Source organism: Mandrillus leucophaeus, unplaced genomic scaffold (assembly GCF_000951045.1).
Source record: "Mandrillus leucophaeus isolate KB7577 unplaced genomic scaffold, Mleu.le_1.0 Scaffold16, whole genome shotgun sequence".
NCBI lineage: Eukaryota > Metazoa > Chordata > Mammalia > Primates > Cercopithecidae > Mandrillus > Mandrillus leucophaeus.
The window spans coordinates 3,829,934-3,845,005 of NW_012101587.1; the positions used below are offsets into that span (position 1 = coordinate 3,829,934).

A 15,072-nucleotide genomic window follows, 5' to 3' on the forward strand; every position below is an offset into this window, starting at 1 on the left:
CGGCGTGGACCGGGCTCCGGGGGCCGAGGCGCGGCGGAGGCCAGGTAATTGGTTTCTATTTTAAACTTCACTTTGTTCTGGCGGAGGTGGGGCGGTGGGAAAGGCGTGGCCCCGAGGACGATTACATAAGTGTTCACACCTGAACCGGTCCTGCGCCCGCGAGCGGATTTGGGGTGGGAGTTGGCGGTGGGCACCCGGGCTTGGGGCGCCTCGCGAGGGGCTGCTGCGTGCGGGTTTTGTGTCCTGCGTGTGTGACCTCACAGTGTCTCGGCGGTAAAGAGGCCGGGGATGGCTCTGTGGACTGCCTGGAAAAGCCCAGATGTGCCCGTGGGCGTTGAGCTGGCCTTCCAGGGGTGTCCCCTGCGTAACAAAGGAGGGAGCCCTCGGACCCTCCGGTCCACTCGCCGTGTTGACTTAACCAGCAAGTCACAAAAGGAACTTTAGTGGGGATCCGACTTACACATACAGCAGAAAGGCATTGCGCCTGTCAACCTGCCATGCAGTCTCGAATCTTGATTGAAGGTGATTTAAAAGCTGAGTAATGTACGTTCACCATGGGGCTATGGACTAAATACTATTAAAGATAATGACTCCAGTAGATGCAAAGGGGGCTAGGCTCCCAAAAGGAGCTTTTTCAGCTTTTTTTTAAAAACCAGCCTATTAATATGATTGAAGTATTTCGGTTTAGGGATGTGTTACTTAAAAGAGCTAGGCATGCATGTTATTTATTAGGATACTGGCTACTACCATGTAAAATAAAAAGAGCTCATTTTGTCATTTGTTTGTTCCAGCTTCATTTTCACTTGCATTCTTTGATTATGTCGTCAAGTAGCTGTTATTTATATTTACACAGACCAGCCAGAATTAAATATACCGCACACCACTATTGTGCATGGGTCTGAGAACCCCTCGCCCCCTCTTAGTAAAATTGGAGAGTGAAGCTGCGTAGGAGCCTGCCATGGTGTCAGGAGTTTGAGAGTTGGGTTACTTATAGGAGGACATCTTTAGTTTCACAGGAGTGACCCCCATGGCCATCTTGAATGGGCTCTGGGATGAATTCAACTCTGTGTAAGACTCACAAGTATTTTGGTAATTGAATTTGATTTTTGGTGTAAGGTACAAGCATGTCTAATGTTTTTCTTAATTCATTAGTATGGCTTTGTTTTCTTACACTTGCTAATTTGAATATAGTGAAACACCAGAGCACATTAACCTTCTAAAAAAATAATAATCCCGGTGGATCTGTAATAAAACTAACCAAGAGGAACGGGAATGCCTCTCTAAAATGAAACAACACCAAAATAGCAGGTTTAGTGTGTACAGCTTTCAACAATGCAGAGAGAGATGGGAGTTCTGCTTATTTTTATTTCTGAAAGCTTTTGTTTATTAGAATAATCTTTCCAAATGGCTTAATATCCTGAAATACACTAGATCAAGAACTTTGAGAAATGTGTCTGCTATGAATTGTTGACATCCTGAGAATAGTTTACCTCACCAATGTTTTCCCATTGTTATTTGTGAACAACCTTCAGAGTCTGCTAATTCAGAGATTTTATTTTTCCTGGAGCCCTGACGTCCTACATTTCTAACTTTTTTTTTTTTTTTGTAAGATGTTGTCCCAGAGACCAAAATTGACTGAAGGGAATGAGAGAGGTCTTTGAAAAGAGGTCACAATGTGAAAAGCACTTTGTCTTCACTTTCATAAATGAAACTTTTAACTCCATTTACCTAACTTCCTCCTGCGAAGAGATATTTGAGTTTTATAAGTGAAGCATTTGATGTGATTAAGTTTAGCAGCGTATGTGAAAAAGGAAAGGAGACTTCTTTAAAGAATACTTTGAAATGAGGTATGCTCCAACAGATGGTTTTCAGTCTTACCAAATGGGGAAAAAGGATAACGTGGCCTAGCAATTGACGTAGAGTTTAGTCATGGATTATTCTTGAAAAACTAGTACTCATTGTATTGGGTGGTTGTGGATTTTTATTTATTCATTGTCCAGAATACATGTTGGTCTTATTCATAATTTAAGAGAAGGCATCTTTTAAAAAGAATTTGGTGGGAGTGGTTGTAAGTCTGACTGGAGACTGTGTTTAGAGTTTCAGCTGCATTATACCTTAATGCCGTAGAGATAGAGACTGAAATATAAGCTGACTGCATTCTGCAGCAGGGAGCTTGTCCAAACGTGTGCACTTTCCTGTATAATATGCTTGTTTAAATGTTGAAGACAGGCACTGTTTTGTTTTTTACTCCATTTTCAATTCAGGAGAAAAGGACTTGTGTTAATTATCTAATTAAAAATGGTATTTCGCTTATTACTAGATTCTGACTGAAGAAGGCATTGCTGTTAAATGTGCAGGAAACACAATCAACTTTCTCTTTGGTTTTCAGCTGGCCAAATTTAACTGGAGATGTGTAACTTTCTCAGTGATAGACATGGATTTAATTATTAGGAATATAACTGTAATGGAAGAAAGTTAAATGTATTTGATTAGGTATCTGCTTTATAAATGCTTGAACTTGGAAGTAATATTTCTTCTTCAAAAGCAGACATCTTTCGTGCTGTGAATGTTTATACATTTTAGTGCTTGGATGAAGCTATTCTGACACAGTCAATTAGTTCTTTCAAAAATGCATCTCTTTGCTGTCCCGACCCCTCCCCCTCAAAAGTTCTAGAAGCTGTGGAAAAGTTCAGTTGCCTATCTTACTGAACGTAGTGCAAAGAATATCTGTGGGTTTGTTCACTGCTCAGGGAGCTGGACGTGTGCCGCTCTGACTTCCTTAGCACATCCTTACTTCCCTGAATTTGCATTTACTGCCTAACTAGCATCCTGCAAAAAGGCCTTTCCTGGCGGCCTGCGATTTGGCACCTTAGAGCTTCACTTCCAGCACTGTTAATGGCTAAACGTGAAGGACTAATTTTATTACTGTGTTTAGCTCACAGGACCTTGGAAGCGGCCCCTACCCTGTTGTTGGGAACTGCATGTCATTTAGATTTGCATTTTTCAAGTGAATTGTAGTGTCAGACTGTGCATCCGTTGTGAGGTCTGAGTGGGTGATGGTTGGACTACATCTCCCTGTGTATGAGAGGCACCGAGGGATGTGGAGGTTCTCAGAGGCAGATGGAGGTGGGGGCTGTGGACAAGCCTCTGTTTGTGCAGCAGTGATTATTTGGTTGTTCCACTGTTTGGTTAGGTTCCCTTTGGGCTGGTGGCTAACTGGTGGCATGAGCTGACAGTGTAGCTGTTCCCTTCTTCTCCCTCCCCTCCTGGGGCTCTCATCCTCAGTCCTTCCACCTGACTGGCCGAAAGTGTAGTGGCAGCAGCCTATGATGGGAATGTATCTAGGGGCCATAGAGAAGATAGCATTTTTCAAATGGAAGCCCTGGCCTCGGTTCTCTCTGGTCCCAGGAACCAGTGAGTTTGGGAGTGGGGCGGGACGTTCTCTTTGATAGAGGAATGACCTCTGCCCTCAGTTAAGACCACCCTCCCACCCACCATTGGACGAGAACTATCAAAATCATTTGGTTTTCAGGAATTTTGAAAAGTCACAAACCCCTTTTAAGAAAAGAATCATATCAAATACTTACATTTATGAATGATTAATAAAATTAACCTTATGGGAGGAGGAGGAATAAAGAACAACTTTGACTTTAGAATGTCTCTTTCTGTTCTTTAAAAAGTATCTTTATTTTAAAATTAATTTTTCTAACAAGAATATTTTAGGGGAATGACTTAAATAGCTATGAATAGTATAAAGAAGTATACATTTATAAGGGCTATAAATGCATTGTTTGTATTTGAAATTTCTAGTATCCACTAAAGTATATGAAGTGTATTTTAGATGGACTGGTAAAAACCAGCAGTTGCAACTGTCTGTTTTGCATTCCTTATGCTCTGCATCTGGCCACACGTGACTTGAACAGCTGAAGCTTCTCTTTCCAAAGCTAGAGCCATCATCGTATTTATGTCTAGCATGAGATGTTTTCCAGTGGTATACATTCGAATTGTAAAGAAGTGTAATTTGTGGCTCTCAACATGCCTTAAAAGTCATTTCCAAAAAAGATCTGGCATTTAATCTTTAATTCAAATGGTACTGAAAATTACAAAGCAGGAGTAATTAGAAATGCAACTATTTTTAGAAAGCAAACATGTAAATATATGTTAAGTAATGACTAAAACACAAGCAGGAGAGTAGGAAAAATTATTTAAAAGACAACCATAGTAGGTTTAGATACATCTTACCATATACTGTATTTTAACTCTTTGTTAATTCTGGTAGATTTACTTTGTATTCCTGTTTCTGTACCTTCCCCCACAACCTTGGTCAGGAAGTAAATAAAGTCTGTAGAATCTCCGAATTTACTGGGCCAAGAAGAGATATATATATCGTATACAATTGTGAAATCCAGACAATTCCTCAACTGAGTGGTGAAAATAGGATGAGATTTTTGTGTGTTTTGTTATTTTCAAGGCAGAGGGAATCTGGTGTTTTTTTTCCTTCAAAACCAGGTAGACAACGTCTCTCGCCGCCCTGGGGAGTGACTGGTGCCGGCTCGGCCTCCAGGATACAGCTGTCCTGTTATTTTCTTGCTTTTTTAGGAGATGGTGTGCGTGAAGGAAGATGTGGTGTTAGTTTTCAGGACACAGTTAAAGACAGGCTTAAAAATCAAGGTTCTCTATTAAAACTATAATTTCTTGTTAATGGCTAAGAGTTAAAAATTTTTCAGCACTATTAACACTTGAAGAACTCTCTAATCCCTCACTCTTCCCATGTGAAAGTAAAGGACATTTGTTTAAGAATTTTTTTCTTTGTTTCAGAAAAGGGCAGCATGTGTCTGTCTTTGCCATATGGTACTATTTAACCTATATTGCATGAGCTGACGAGACGCTGTGTTTGGGCATTGATTTATTTCAGCATTTGAGAATGTTCTTTGAAATTTAGTACAGTAAATGATGCATTGAAAGTTGTACAGAGTGGTCGTTTGTGGCTTTAGCAGATTCTTACTCAGTTGATACTTAAGGGTGTAGTGAACAAGTTTCACTTTTTTTTCCCCTGATATAATTTTTGTGAGAAATAGTTTGCCGTTCAATGCTGAGTGACTGTGTTAATTCAGGAAAACACAGACTTGAATATGAGTGGTTAAGACTTCTGCTGGTCACAAATAAGGCTAAGAGTTGGGCAGGTCTGAAAGAGAAGATTCACTGTTTAGTTCCTGATTATTCCGGTGATTTTAATCTAGAGCAAAAAGGTATGTTTATTATTATTATTTTTGTCGTAACGACTTAGGTTTTGTCTCCATCTTTTTTTTTTTTTTTTGAGACGGAGTCTCGTGCTTTCCCAGGCTGGAGGGCAGTGGCGCGATCTCAGTTCACTGCAAGCTCCGCCTCCCGGGTTCACGCCATTCTCCCGCCTCAGCCTCCCGAGTAGCTGGGACTACAGGCGCCCGCCACCTCGCCCGGCTAATTTTTTGTATTTTTAGTAGAGACGGGGTTTCACCATGTTAGCCAGGATAGTCTCGATCTCCTGACCTCGTGATCCACCCGCCTCGGCCTCCCAAAGTGCTGGGATTATAGGCTTGAGCCACCGCGCCCGGCCTTTTTTTTTTTTTTAAAGAAGTGAATTAACGAACAAACGGACAGTCCTGTTTAATAGTTCTCCTGAGCTTCTGTGGCACTGCCCTGGAATTATCTACAGGCAGAACTGAGATGTTTTCACTTAGGCTATGTTTTGTTTACACATGCTGGTTTGGGTTTTTGGGGAGACCTGTGTTGAATTCACAGGGTGGCTCGCATAAGAGCCGTGTTGCAGGAGTTTATTAATACGGAACGCCACAGAAGATTCCACCTCCATTTTAAATGTTCTGTATGGCTGTCGAGTCGACACCAAAGCAAATGTGTCTCCAGACACCTCTCTCGTTGTCTCAGTCTTGTTAGCGTTAATCATCCCGTTTTCTCTGTTTTACAAAAGAAGTAAACAAATTTCTACTCATCCACATGTGTGTCCCCAAAGCAAGGCATATGTGGACTGCAAGGTGGGCTGGGGCTTTGCTCCGGGAAAGTGAGCGTAGAGCGTGTGAGTGCACGTTGCCTTTGGTGATGCATCATTTATATTGACATTATCAGTGACACAGACAGAACATTTTTATGCCAGTTTGAGAAAATACCATCATTCACATTGATGATCATATTCCCACCAGATTTAGATGAATCATTTCAAAGCTTTTCATGTCTTTAGCATGACCATTAGCATAATGATGATAATTTGTCCTTTTGAGTAACACCAAGCATAATTTACATTAACGTTGTTGCGTTGAGTGCAGTCCAACCCCAGGTGCTCATGTGGCTTCCTTTTTTCAAACATGGCTTTTTACTTTTTAAAATGAGAGGCAAGCAAGATGATCTCATTCCTAAAACCAACTTAAAAAATAAAACACTTAGTATTAATAAGTAAGTGAATTCCTCATGTGAAAGTACTTGCCGTAGCAACATAAACTTGGGGACAATTCTGTAGAGTCATGGGATTAGTGGTTTAGTGGTAGGATTAAAATTAGCCTCAGTAAATTACCCTGGTGACAGAAAAGCAGAATCTGTTAATGGTTTTGCAGGAAGGTTGGCTTATCAGTTATTTTCTAGGTTGATGAAAGATTATGGGCTGTTAAGAATTTGAACTTTAGAAAGTAAGGTTAATTTTTCTAATATTTACATATTTCAAAGTGTAGGTATTGATTAAAAAAGAAAGTTATTACAGTTAGAATTTGGGATTTTTACATGTGTGTGGGAGATGATTTACAAACCAGGCCTTTTGCTTAGCCATGAACATTAAGGGGGCCCTTGAGAGCGTGCATTTTAGGCAGCCCTCCTTAAATCCTGTCAGGGGAATGGTAGACCATTGTGGAAAGCATTTTTAGATGTTTTGGACCAGGAAACCTCCATTTAGATCCCTGCACTTTCTTGGCCCAAACAGGGTTAGGGCGGCTGCCATTTTAGAGTATGGTTTTATGTTAGGAGTGTTCCATTGACTCAGTGTGATGACCATGAAGGGAAGCATTCGCTTTCATGATTGTTTACATTTCTTTGTAAATTTACGTTATTTGTGTTTGGACTTGTTTTAGAAGGTTAACATAGAGAATCATATATGTATTATAACTGCAGGAAACTTAGAGATGATTTGTGAGTGAATCCTGACATTTTACAGGTACTGAAATGTAGAAAGATTTAATAACTGAGCCAAGGCCGCAGGAATGGTGCAGAGCTCAAACCCAGGCATCCTGATTCCCAGCTTAGCCTTTTTCTCCCTGCACTGTGCTGCATGCACAGGATAAGGCGAGGTGAAAGTCCACTCTGAAAAGGAACTTGGTAAGCGTGTTATCGTGCCGAGTCAGCAGTGCCAAGCGTGGACCCGGCATATAACCAGGTGTTGAGGGCAGCGTGGAGAGAGCCCCCCTTGAGCTTCACTTGGATGCTTAGAGCTTGCTCCACAGAGAGAAACATATTGAGTAAATGTTTGCATCTTTCCACGGGGATATTGTGCGAGTTGGGTACTGGACCAGTTGTTGCCGTCTGAGGCTGCTGTCACATGGCAGCGCTCAAGGAGGAACGTGGAAAATCTGGTCACCAAAGACCAGGCAGCTGTCTGCACAGATTCCCAGCCCTGCAGTGGGTGCCAGGATACAGGTTTTCTTGGGAAACCCAATGGTTATCACCAACAGTAACATATTTTTAATAAGAGTGCAGTAAATACAGAGTGTAAGTGACCAATGTCAGATACAGAAAATCTTAAAAGCAAAAAAAGTCACCAAAAAGTCATAGGGAAAGGGGTCAGAGAAGACCAGGTCAGTTCTGATAGACTGCTGGGCCCTGAGACTCACCTTCTTAAGCCAGCAAGATGAAGTGCGGGTGGGCCGGCTGATGGGGGACATTTGGCACTGGTGGGTTTGCAGTGTGGTGCGGCAGATGCCCCATGACAGACAGATGCCGATGACGGACAGATGCCGAGAGGGAGCGTCCCACAGGCGTGGGCAGGGAGGCGGCAGAGACAGACTGGATCAGGGCAGGTGCTTTCCTCTGAGCTCAGCTTTGGTGCCAGTGGACAAGATGGCCCCTAAGAGGAGGTGTTGGGGACCCCAGAGAGCTGAACCCAGGAAGGCGTGCCGCCTCCTCCTTCCTTTCTGATGGTCGGGTTGGCTGGATTGAGCTGTGTCTGCCCCGGGTTGCTATCTGGACCTTTGCAGATTATTAAGACGCCTCCTGGAGGAGTCTCCACTGCGCCTGCCTTCTTCAGCAAAGCAGGCAGCTGGGCCAGGGAGCTGGTAGTTTTTCTTTGTTGTGCAAGAGCCACTTAAGAAACAGTGGCCTTTGGATTCTCAACATGAGCAAACGTAGCCAACACCCTAGATTTTTTTCTTAAGAGGAAATGATTAGTAAATTTAGAATTTATTTTTCCTTTTCTTAAGAGGACAGTACTGAGTACTTTTCATTATTTACCTCAACCTATGTACAAGGTGATGTTGCTACCTTTCTAGACATTTCTCAAAATAGGACCAATGTAAATGAAGAAATGCAAAGACAAATCAGTGTAGTGATTTATGGACGTCATCCTGTAGGCTGTGGTGTGAGGATTTTTGCAGGCTCATTTGAGTATCTGGTCATGGAAATCTCACTATTTGTATGTTGGTAATAATAGTTTGCTTGTTTCTACCTATGAGGGAATGAAGCGTGCACGTAAGGTGGTCACACGTTAGATACAGACAGACGCTCCCTAACTTACGACAGGGCTGCCTTCCCAGAAACCCATCGTAAGTTGAAAATACCATTAAATCATAAATGCGTTTAATATACCTCAGTCTACTGAACATGGTAGCATAGCCTCACCTACCTTACCTGTGCTTGGAATGGGTAAATGTTGGCCGATGGTTGGACAAGGGCACCTGGAAGCGCAGGTCACTGTGAAGTGCCAGTGTCCACCCTGGAGATCGTGGGGCTGCCGCTGCCGGGCCTGCAGAGGGAGCAGCTTACTGCTTTCTGCTGACTGCCTGTGGCTTCTTCACCTGGTAGACTTGAAAAAGTGTGAGTCAAACCTTCCTAAGTTGGAGACTATCTGTAGTAAAATACAAACAAAAATAAGAACGGGCAATGGAATAATAGATTTCGATGAGGGGAGGAGCTGGATCACATACGTACATCTTAGGATTCCTTCCCATTGGTAGATGTGAACCAAAACTTAGGATGTGAGCTTCCTGGCACCTAAAACAAAAAGCAAAACATAGCCGTCGATGTGTTGCATTGACTCTCAGGAAAAAAATGCATCAGTTCTCACATGAAGGAAAAGCCTCTTTTAGCATTAGTGCTAAGGTAAACTTCTGAATGTTGACTTTAATACTGGTTGTTTTAATACAGGCTATGTATTCTTACATAGACGGTGCCTTCAGTAACATTCTTACGGCAAATGCTGTTGTAGCTTTTGGAAAGTAGTTCCTTGTGGTTACTTTGATACAAAAAGCCAAGGGCATTAAGGACAAAATACAAGGTATTGAGAGCTACTTTTTGAATCACGATGACAGTATGATGTAAGTTATCAACATTACTGTTTCCCATTAAATTAATATAAGTTTTATTTTCATTACGAACTTATGAACTTGAATCAAATGGGGCAAATGCCTCAATAACTAGTTCCCCAAATAAGTAGCCCACCAGCGCTCATTTCCTTTCAACAAACATTGATCAAGTGCCTACTATGAACAGAGTTATTTCGAGTTCTTTATATGTATTATTCAGTATGCACAGGTCTTAGGAAACAGGTAGTAATTCCCACCCCCTTTTACCCGAGAGGACGCTGAGGCCTGCACAGGTAAGTAACTTCATCAAAGTCCCACCACCAGTTATTAAGCAGCCCACCTTTTGGGCCATCTCCCTGAGTGTCCGACCCTTGTCATGCTTGTTACCGTGTGTGGCGTTCATTTCGTTTTGGTCCGAGCCATTTGGGATGATAGAGCTTTAGAGATGACACTATGGGAGACTAGTGTCCTTCCACCCTTCCTCTTTCTAGATGGCTGGGGTTTCTGAAGCATCATCCAAGAGGGGCTTGGGACAGGCTGTCTGCCCCTTTGGGGTCCCCAGCCTGTCTGTGGGCCTGCTGTGTTCTGAAAATAAGCAAAAGTTTTGACTAATTCATCACAAATGAGAAACTTAAGAGAGTGATCTAAAGAGAATTTGATGCCTAAAAGATTCCTGGGTCACCTGTAGCCATCCCAGTGAGCTGGTGGGACTTGGTCCCGTCCTGCCTCTGACCGGGCTCAGTGGCCTTGGATCCTAGGTCAGCCCACATGCAGTTCCAAAAGGGGCTTGAGCCAGACCCTCCTCCGCTCAGAAGCCTGGGTCTGTATTTGCAGAACTCCAGGGCAGGGGTCAGCAAACATTTTCCGGAAAGGACCGAATAGTATTTGATAGGACCGGCCTCATAGCTTGGAGCAGCCCGAGGCAGCCTGGCAGCGAAGAGATGGACTTGACTTACAGGCACCTGACATCCGAGTTCTATGCCATTCACATGTCAGAAAATGATCTTCTTTTGATTTTGTTTTTAATCCCAACCATTTAAAAATGTAAAAACCAGCCGGGTGCGGTGGCCCGTGCCTGTAATCCCGGCACTTTGGGAGGCCGAGGTGGGTGGATCATTGGAGGTCAGGAGTTTGAGACCAGCCTGGCCAACATGGCAAAACCCCATCTCTACTAAAAATACAAAATTAACTGGGCGTGGTGGTGGTGCCTGTAATCCCAGCTACTGAGGAAACTGAGACAGGAGAATCGCTTGAATCCGGGAGGTGGAGGTTGCAATGAGCCGAGATCGTGCGACTGCACTCCAGCCTGGGCGACAGAGCGAGACTCCGTCCCCCCCCGAAAAAAAAAAAAATATATATATATATATGTGTCTGTGTGTGTGTAAATGTGTATGTGTGTATGTGTATGTGTGTGTATATGTGTTTGTATATATATGTAAAAACCAGCCTTAGCTCACTGGCTGTACAAAAGCAGGAGGTGGAAAGAATTTGACCCGCGGGCCTGCAGTTCACTAACCCAGCACTCGAGGGAAGTTTTGCCCAGGAGAAGTACCATGCATGCTGTGTCTATCACTTTACGTTTTCTAGTGATCACATCAAGAGAGGTAAAAGGAAACATGTAAAATTAATGTTAATGATAGTTTTATTTAACCCAGTGTATCCAAAATCCAAAACGTTAAACATGTAAATGACAAGAATTACTACCAAGTTTTTTTTGTTCTTTTTTTTATGCAAAATCTTCAGTGTCCCCGTGTGCATTTTACCTTCCCAGCCCATCCCAGTTTGGGCCACTTGGCAGCCGTGTAGGATAGGATGGCAGAGCTCTAGGGGGACCGTGGCGCAAACCTCGGCCAGGTGCTGGGGTTACGTTAGAAATCTCCAGGCAGGTTCCTCTGTTTCTGATTTCTGCTGTTTGTTTTCAAACCAGGACACTGAGGGAAGGTACATTACTTTAAAACTGGCTCTGGGGGGTCCCAGCAGTTCAAGGAAAAAGGGCTCTTTTTTAATAACCACAAACTCTGTCCCAAGTGCCACAGTGGTGGAAGTGCCAGGGTCCTGGGTGTGGACGGGAGGCGTCTCTTCGGGAGACCACAGGGCAGCCAGGAGGCGAAGGGCCTGACCCTGCCAACGTCTGTCCCTCTGCACAGTTGCAACAGAGGGCCCTGTGTTGGTATTTCCCACGTTCCCTGCACGCAGGTCTCCACTTCCGGTGCAGCATTTGATAACTCAGATTTATTAGTTCCAGCATTGGGGGTCTGCAGGAAGGAATCTTGGTGTGGCTGTGAATCTAGTTCCACTTGTGGTGTGACTTTCGGGCCGTTATGAACGCCTGAGCATCTTCCCGCCATCTGTGGTGTGAAAGGGGAAGCTGGCCTGCCCTAGGGGTTAGGAGAGGACCATGCCCCGGGACATCTTTGGACAATGGGGAGCTGGAACCCTGTGCGAAGGATCGCTTACAGAGCAGGTAGAATTGCAGATGCAGACTGACTTGCTGGGAGAATTTCAGAAAACAGAAGGAAATCATGATAGATTGAGTTTATTCTTTTCCCGAACAATTTCTGTTGTGGCTTTTGCTGAGAGAATGTGGCCCGTGTTCACAGGGATGTTCTGTTCTTTAGCAGCAAGAGCTGGAATGACCATTGACCATTTCACTTGCCCTGTAGGTCCAAGTCAAGGCCCCTTTTATTCAAACATCCCAAAGTCATGTGACTCTTAAAATCGCACCAAGGGAATTGGTGGACACACTGAGGTATCCTGGTGATTGTTCCAGGTCTGTTCTGAGAAGGAACAAAAAGGTTTTCTCTTCCACAGTGGATCTCCCTCTTTTTTTTTTTTTTTTTTTTTTAAACAGCGTCTCACTCTGTCACCCAGGCTGGAGTGCAGTGGCGTGATCTTGGCTCACTGCAACCTCTGCCTCCCAGGTTCAAGTGATTCTCATGCCTCAGCCTCCCGAGTAGCTGGGATTACAGACGCCCGCCACCACACCCAGCTAATTTTTGTATTTTTAGTGGAGACGGGGTCTTGCCATGTTGTCTAGACTGGTCTTAAGCCCCTGACCTCAGGTGATCTGCCTGCCTCGGCCTCCTGTAGTGCTGGGATTACAGGTGTGAGCCACCATGTCCAGCCCCACAGTGGATCTTTTAAGTGAAAAGCTGCAGACTTAAGCATTTTAATAAACTTTGATACAGGACTGAAAGTGGACTGAAAGTGTATTTGAAATGCACTCATTTTTCTGCTTAGCTAGAAAAAGTTTTTCTGCTTTTGAAGTTTTGGATCATGAATGTATATATGTTCTCTATGTCATCTCATAATTTACGTTCTGCCTATAAACTGTGTAAGGGATTTGTTATTCCTATTTTTTGCAGATTGAAAAATTGTTTATTTTAGAAAAGAGAGAATTGCGATACAATTCATTTAGGTAGATGTTACTTGTATATTAAGCCTTAAACCTTTTTTTTCATAATTTGCTGCATTTTAGTTTTGCTAACCTCGCAATATAAACAAGTTGACAAAACATAGAAACTCTTGACTTTGCTTAGGGATGAGGAATACCTGCAGTGAAAACCCCAAAGTTAATTTATTTCTTAACATCATTATTGTAGTGGTAGAACAGCAACAAAATACCCTTCCTGTTGAAGAATGAATGTTTTATTGAGATGATGGTTTTACATATATCCCCTCCCGGCATTCTTCATCGATGAATTTGTCACCGTCTTGATGAATCTGTCACTCATTTGTCCTAAAGATCTGAAATACAGTTGCTGGAGTAAAAGTTAGTACACTTTCTACTCTCTACCAGAGTTTACAAAAACCTTTAAGTTTGGGGCTTTTCGCTTAGGAGATCCATTGGTGGGAAAGACAGCCTCTTTTTCCCTTCAGAATAGATCTGGAACAAAGTGTATTTCCTCAGCCCTTTTTAAGTAGGTCATGTAGATATAATAATTAAAAAATGGATAACAATACTGGTTCAGAAAAGCTGTTTCTCAGAAGGAAGAGTGAAGTAACTCAAAGCAAACCAAGCTCCTTTAAGAAGATGCTTCTTAAGGAGATGAGAATTAAATGCAGTGTAATGAGTTTGCATTTCTTTGTTTCAGCAGGTTTGAGTGTTGTTTGTGTCTTATTCCCATGCTACTGGGAATTACAGTGAGATAAAAAGGAATCCTTTCCAGTGGGCCATTTTGTGAGTGTTTGAGAATGTGTGGGGTGGTTTGGAAGCCAAGTGGAAGGGAAAATATAGGGGGTTTGAAGTATAAAATTGCAAGAGAATCACATTTTGTTGATGTGTCTTTAAAAGTGCCACAAAGTAAGCACAAAAACCTGACCTTGTTTTTCCTGGACAGAACGACTCTCGCCTTTTGTCCCGTGTGTCTCAAGACTGCTGTTCAACTCAGTTTTGTCACATTTTCAAGGCTAAGGCAGAGTTAAATTGCTTCCTCATTGTGGGGCTGGGTCCTGTTCTTGGAGGTGACACTTCAGATTACCTGTTACTCCTGCTTGTGGATCTGATGTTCAGAGCAGCAAGTTCATTATTTTCACGGAGGGTCAGTATTCATTCTTGTATATTAGTCACTGAAATGCTTCTTTTTATTGGTCAAATGATATTGAAATAAACTAGAATTCTGTTTCCTGTCTTACTTGTGGAATTGCAGTATCAACGTTCAGAAAACTCATCAGACTTTTGAACATAAGATTGACTAGCATTCAGGTAGAATTACAAAGTCCAAATGATATGACTCAGCTGGGATAAAAAGTCCTGTTTTATCTTTTTTCTGTTTCAGTGACTCAGCAAAAACAGTGCTTTGGATCTACGCAAATGTAGGCAGAGGAATATTTCTGCTTAAAGGGAAAATGTAGACCTTTCCTTTTAGGACCACCGTTTATTAGTGGACCAGCCCAAAATTCTTTTCAGAGCTTTGCAAATCCATCTGAGTCTCCACAAGTGCAATTTCATCTGTGGATTCTTCTCTTGAAAGTGATTTAAGCCTCCATAGCAGGTCACCCCCGCCATACATCGGGGGGGCTCAAGAGCTTAGGCTGTGTCTATCCAGTCATGTGAAATTTATAGTTGTTCAGTTGCCTACAGTTCACCTAGTCAGGTGACTTCAGTATCACAGTAAATGAAGGTGTTCTGATTAAAACATCCCTTTCTTAGACGAACCGTGACTGGTTTTGGAGGTTAGTAGAAAACTGACATAGAACTACAAGCTTACATGTAATCATTTGGCAGAATTTCTTTCATATTCATTTGACCACTTTGTTTAATATGCTTTAAGACGTCTGAAGTTGGAGCTTAGAATGTACACTGTGTCCTACTTTTAAATGAGAGGAGTTACAGTAGCTGAGAACAATCATATTCCTTTTTTTGCTGGGAAGTGAGTTGATCTGAATGTCATTCTTCCAGGGAATTAATATGAAGCTCCCCATTTTAATTACTGAACCAGAATAAAACATTGACAGCTGGTACTCAAGGCCTTACTGTTTGTTTCTCTTGTATAAAGGGAATCAAGATAGAGGCACT

The 15,072-nt window shown here is 42.6% G+C and overlaps 1 protein-coding gene across 1 annotated transcript in view; it reads left to right on the plus strand.

Annotated features, from left to right (window-relative positions):
- The first annotated feature begins 423 nt into the window (after nt 1-423).
- The window catches only part of ZNF516 (zinc finger protein 516), a 129,066-nt gene continuing 114,417 nt past the window's right edge, over nt 424-15,072 (plus strand). The window contains exon 1 of the mRNA XM_011975880.1: nt 424-522. The gene's annotated coding sequence lies outside the window, so the exon portion shown is untranslated. The remainder of the gene's footprint in view (nt 523-15,072) is intronic.